Source organism: Paramormyrops kingsleyae, chromosome 10, assembly GCF_048594095.1.
Source record: "Paramormyrops kingsleyae isolate MSU_618 chromosome 10, PKINGS_0.4, whole genome shotgun sequence".
NCBI classification, from domain to species: domain Eukaryota; kingdom Metazoa; phylum Chordata; class Actinopteri; order Osteoglossiformes; family Mormyridae; genus Paramormyrops; species Paramormyrops kingsleyae.
In genome coordinates, this window is record NC_132806.1 from 274922 (window position 1) to 281174 (window position 6253).

A 6253-nucleotide genomic window follows, 5' to 3' on the forward strand; every position below is an offset into this window, starting at 1 on the left:
CCATATATGACTTTCTGTTTCAGGGTTTCCAAATGTAATTTGGAATACATGTACATGTAATACATGTATAGTGACAATAAAAGGCATTCATTCATTCATTCATAATTGGGTGCATTGATGACACCTACATTCCTATTAAAGCTCCTTCAATAAATGAGGGAGACTATGTTAATAGGAAATCTATGCATAGTATCAATGTGCAGGTAACTTGATTTTGTATCCTTAATTTTTTGCCTTGTTAAAATCATCAAACTCATTACTTTTTTCCACTAACTATCGGTAATCATTACAGGACAGTACAATGCTGGTTACCACTGGTTGCCCTCAGATGGGGTGAGGGGAGGTGGTGGTGGGCCCCCGCCAGTTAGACGGGCTTCAGCCTTTTTTCTATTAGCTACATGACAGAAAGAATATACTAAATCGTGTTTAATAAATAGTTCAGTGATCGTGTAATCAAATATTACCTTTTTGCAGAATGTTTTTGTGTTTCATTTTGACTTGGCTCAAAGTTCTTCTGGCTCCAGAAGGATTACACCTTATTAAATAAGAAACCATATATTCCTAGTCGATACACATTGTTATTTTAACCTAAAGAAATGAATGGCAGGACAAGTAAATGCTTTCATAGTGATTTAACAGTCAAAAGGATGCGGAAGCGGTGTTTAATTATTTTGCATTATAATAAAAGGGGAGACGATGTCAAATTTGCAATTTAATACACAAGCATTTACTCTGTCCGTTATTTTTTGCCAAGCCAACTCTCTTTCTTTAGCCGATGCAGCCGTATTGCTTTTTTCATTATTATTGGCTTGAATTCTTCATATGCGTGCATTAAAACTTCCAACTCCGCCTCTGTGAAGTACTGTATGCCGCTCTCTTTTTTTCACTTTGATTTTCCATTTTGACTCGTGAAATCGGCGATCAATTGAAAACGTCTTTATGTATGCACGGTGCACGCGCATTAACTCTGGGCAACCAATAGGAGGTTGATTGAACTTACTCTTCTCAGGTGTTTTGGAACCGACATACTCATGGTATGCGGGTTTGGGGTATATCAACCCAGAGGTTAAGATTTACCAAATGGTAAGTTAACCAAGCTTTCTGGAATACCCCCCAGGAGAATTGTGTTTGTTATACGTTTCAGCTAAGTTTGTTTTTTTTTTTTTTTTTTTTTCCCCCTGTCGTGTCGGCAGTTAAGCAAGCAGGATGTTAGTCTGGGTGCCTTATTGTGCCAACACTTTTATTTTAACAAGTGGAGCTTCGGATTTAAGCTCCTCTTGTTACTTGAGGTATACTCTTTATTAATCAGTTATATGTCAATGCGCCACAAAGCCGGAGCTGACAGGGGGGGTTAGTGGGAAAAAAATCGAGAGAGAAAGTGAGAAAGGAGAGAAAGGGGTGACAGACAGTAAAATAAATAAATGCATAATAAAAATAAAATAAGGAGGGGGGTCAGAGAGAGAGAGAGAGACAGGGAAAGAGAAATAATACATAACAAACAATAGAACAAAAAAGGAAAGAGTGATGAGGACAGCTTCTGCATCTTGCTGCTTTACACCGTATCATCACACCAGCTGCTGTATCTGAAAGATAAGATCCAGGGACACACACAAACAGTATACACACAAAGAAACCAGTGGTACCGCCACGACATGGGACCGTGCCTGTGCCAGTATCCGCTCCTGGAACCAAACACGTCAATACCAACGAAAGAAAATAAATATATACAGTAGGCACAAGCAGACCACCAGGAACACCGTCCAAACATTGTCGTACCCGCATCCGCATCCGAGAGGAGGGAGTGGAAGCCACACACCAACCCCCACACACACTCTCACACACACACACACACACACCCAGACAAGGGGAAAGAGGGATAAAATAGGGGAAGAGAGCCCCAGGCGCTCGTGTGTGTGCGTGTGCGTGCATGTCTATGTGTGTGTGCGTTCTAAGTGTATGTGTGTGCGTGTGCATATGTACGTGCATGTGTGTGTGTACGCATATGTGTATGTGTGTATGTTTGTGTGTTGTGAGTGTATGTATGAGTGTGCAGGTTAACATGGAATGATTCCCAGTGTGTGTGCGAGGCCACAACAACGCCGCCCCGGGGCCCCCAGACGGCCGGGAGAGCCCCGACGGGTCACGGACCCAGCCGCCCCACAGTGGCCAGGTACCCGGGCCCCCGCCACCGGAAGGCTGCGCGCCCACCCAAGGAAGGCAGGGAAGGAGGCACCGGGCGCCCCCCACCGGCAAGCACGAGGCAGGAACCCCACGGCCACAGGCGGTAGCGCGCCGCCCCCCCCCGGGGGCCGGCCACGCAGGCACGGATAGAACCCGGAGCCCGGAGCACCCGCACACCCCGTGGGTATACTCATGGTATGCGGGTTTGGGGTATATCAACCCAGAGGTTAAGATTTACCAAATGGTAAGTTAACCAAGCTTTCTGGAATACCCCCCAGGAGAATTGTGTTTGTTATACGTTTCAGCTAAGTTTGTTGATGTTTCATGACCAATCAGGACTTAGAAGTCCTGGGAGTTATGGTTTTTCTACTGGTTGCTCTGTGTGCTGGGGGTGACTTGGTACCAAGGGCCAGAGTGTGATGGGAGCGCTTTGCTGAACTTGCTGGAATAAAAGAGATTTTCTTTACTCACCAAACTAAGAGGTCCAGACTTTTATTCTAAGTGCTTGATTTATAATTTTTATACTAATAACTTAGCAGCAGCCCCACTTCCCTCTGATATTGTCCAATAGCGTTATACTACTGGGGCAGCTGGGAGATGTACTACATTTTTAAGTAGCACTGCTACAAGAGGACAACACTGGAAAATTTATTTCTGCTTAGTGAGGGGAAATAAGTATATTTGCATATTGATTTAGATAATATGTTTTGTAATGCTTCGAAACTTAAGGTCAAGACCAAGGCAAGATCAAGACAAAATAAGGACAACACCAAGATGAGGCTGAGATCCGTTGAGCGGTCTCAAGACTGGCCTCAAGACCAAGACCAGATCACAAGAACTAAAACTCTGATATAAATGAGTTTTTAGTCTGTGTAAATATCTCACATTACAGTTTCTCTATTGCAGTAGTGTTGTGCTGTATGCATGAACTGTTTTGAGAAATCTTCTTTAGTCTTAAGAATGTTAAGTATGTGTAGCCGAACTAGAATGGGGATGACGTGCACCGCGCATGCGCAGTTTGTCTTGAGCCGTGCACGCACATTTTGCCTCCAAAAAAAAAAAAAAATTTGCCCAGACAAGTTCGCGGGAGAATTTGAGTGCGGGTATTTTCTTATTTTTGGTTGTTGTTTAATGAAAGGAGAGCTTTACTTTTATTACGTTATATGCTGATGGTTGAATGCATGCTCAATGTATGTTGCATATGAGATCGTAAAAGCTCAAAAAAAAAAATTAAATAAAAACCAGTTGAAGCTATTATTCATTTCTAAAATGTATTTTCTTTAAATGAGAGCAGTGTGCTCATATTTAATTGTAATAATATGATGTAATCTGATGTTGCATTTGCATCTGTGTTGCAAACGTTTGTTTAAATTCATAAGGAAAAATTGCTTATTGAAATGGTTAAAAGCTATTAACATTCGACAGCTAGTCGACATACTTTGATTAATGTGTGTTCTCATGCATTTTATATTGTTGATATGGGTGTATTACTGGTTGTTTCTGTACACTGTCTGGTTGGGTTGATTACGCGGGCTGTTGTATGCTGGGTCCGTTTGTTGCAAATTAGGATGTAGTAATCTTTTTGACAGTGTTCTGTACTATACCCGTATACAATTAGATGCTATAGCAAAACTGAACTAAGATTTCATATATTTTTCATGATGTAACACATTACATCTTTTGTATAGATTGTTTTTTTTTTGTAAAAGCAAAGTCCCGTTTCCCTCGCCCGGACTAGGGTCACCGGGGCCCCACCCTGGAGCCAGGCCTGGGGGAGGGGCCCGTTGGCGAGCGCCTGGTGGCCGGGCCTTGGCTCGTGGGGCCTGGCCGGGCATAGCCTGAAAGAGGCACGCGGGACTGTCCCCAGGTGGGCCCACCACCCGCAGGGGGAATGTCAGGGGTTCAGTGCTTTGTGGATCGGGTGGCGGGCAAGAGAGGCCCTGGCAGTCCGATCCCCTGCTGACAAAACTGGCTTTCGGGACATGGAATGTCTCTCTGGTGGGGAAGAAGCCTGAGCTTGTGCGTGAGGTTGAGAGGTATCGACTAGATATAGTCGGGCTCACCTCAACACATAGCTTGCGTTCTGGAACCAATCTCCTGGAGAGGGGCTGGACGCTCTTTTACTCTGGAGTTGCGGCGGGTGAGCGACGCCGGGCTGGGGTGGGGCTATTGGTGGCCCCACAGCTCGGTGAATTAACAACGGAGTTTACCCCGGTGAACGAGAGGGCTGTTTCCCTGCGCCTTCGGGTCGGGGATAGGTCTCTGACTGTCATCTGCGCTTATGCGCCGAATGTCAGTTCGGAGTACCCGGCCTTCTTGGATTCCCTTAGCGGTATGCTATTTGCTGTGCCGCGGGGGGATTCCATCGTTTTGCTGGGGGACTTCAACGCTCACGTGGGCAATGACAGTGTGACCTGGAAGGGGGTGATTGGGAGGAACGGCCTCCCTGATCTGAATCCGAGTGGTGTTCAGTTATTGGACTTCTGTGCAATGCATGGTTTGTCCATAACGAACACCATGTTCGAGCATAAGGGTGTCCATAAGTGGACATGGTATGAACATGCCCGGGGCTACAGGTCGATGATCGATTTTATAATCGTATGTGGGGAAGCAATAAAAAAGGCGAACAGAATGTTGGGTTATATCTCTAGATGTGTGGAATTTAAGTCAAGGGAGGTGATGTTACACTTATATAATTCCTTGGTAAGACCCCACCTAGAATACTGTGTGCAGGTTTGGTCACCATACCTCAAGAAGGACATTGCTGCCTTAGAAAAGGTGCAACGAAGAGCTACGAGAATGATTCCTGGTCTTAGAGGAATGTCTTACGAGGAGAGGTTAGCGGAACTGAATCTGTTCAGCCTTGAGCAAAGGAGACTAAGGGGGGATATGATTCAGGTCTATAAGATTCTAACGGGTCTGGATGCTGTTCAGCCAAATGACTATTTCAATATTAGTCTAAATACTACAACTCGTGGCCATAAGTGGAAATTAGCGGGAGAACATTTTAAAACAAATTTGAGGAAGCACTTCTTTACACAGCGTGTAGTCAGAGTATGGAATAGTCTTCCTGCTATTGTAGTGGAAGCTAAAACCATGGGTTCCTTTAAATCAGAGCTAGATAAGATTTTAACAACTCTGAGATATTAGCTAAGTTCTCCCCAAACGAGCTTGATGGGCCGAATGGCCTCTCGTTTGTAAATTTCTTATGTTCTTATGCAGCCTTCCGTCTTGGACACTCGGGTAAAGAGAGGGGCAGAGCTGTCAACTGATCACCAACTGGTGATGAGTTGGCTCAGGTGGCGGGGGAAGAAGCCGTTCAGACCTGGTAGACCCAAGCGCATAGTGAGGGTATGCTGGGAACGTCTGGCAGAGGCTCCTGTTCACTGGAGCTTTAACTCGTGCCTCCGGCAGAATTCCAACTGTATGCCGGGGGAGATTGGGGACATTGAGTCTGAATGGACACTGTTCCAGACCTCCATTGTGGAAGCGGCCGTACGGAGCTGTGGCTGCAGGGTGGTCGGTGCCAGTCGTGGCGGCAACCCCCGTACCCGATGGTGGACACCAGAGGTGAGGGGGGCCGTGAAGCTGAAGAAGGAGGCTTACCGGGAATTATTAGCCCAGGGGTCTCCGGAGGCAGCTGACGGGTACCGGCGGGCCAGGCGGAACGCAGCTCGGGCGGTCACAGATGCAAAAACCCAGGCGTGGGAGGAGATCAGTGAGGCCATGGAAAGTGAATTTCGGTCGGCCTCAAAAAGGTTCTGGCAAACCATCCGGAGTATCAGGAGGGGGAAGCAGCTCCTGGTTCCTACTATTTATAGTGGGGGGGGGGGGGGGGGGTGCTGTTGACCTCACCTGGGGACATCACCCGGAGGTGGAAGGAGTACTTTGAGGACCTCCTCAACCTTGCCTCAGATACATCTACGCACACTGCCTTTGAGACATCTGAGGGCACAGAGCCCGAGGGTGCTGGGGGGGGCTTGCACATCACTGGGGCTGAGGTGGCCAGGGTGGTTAAAGAGCTCCGTGCTGGCCGGGCCCCGGGGGTGGACGAGATCCGCCCGGAGTACCT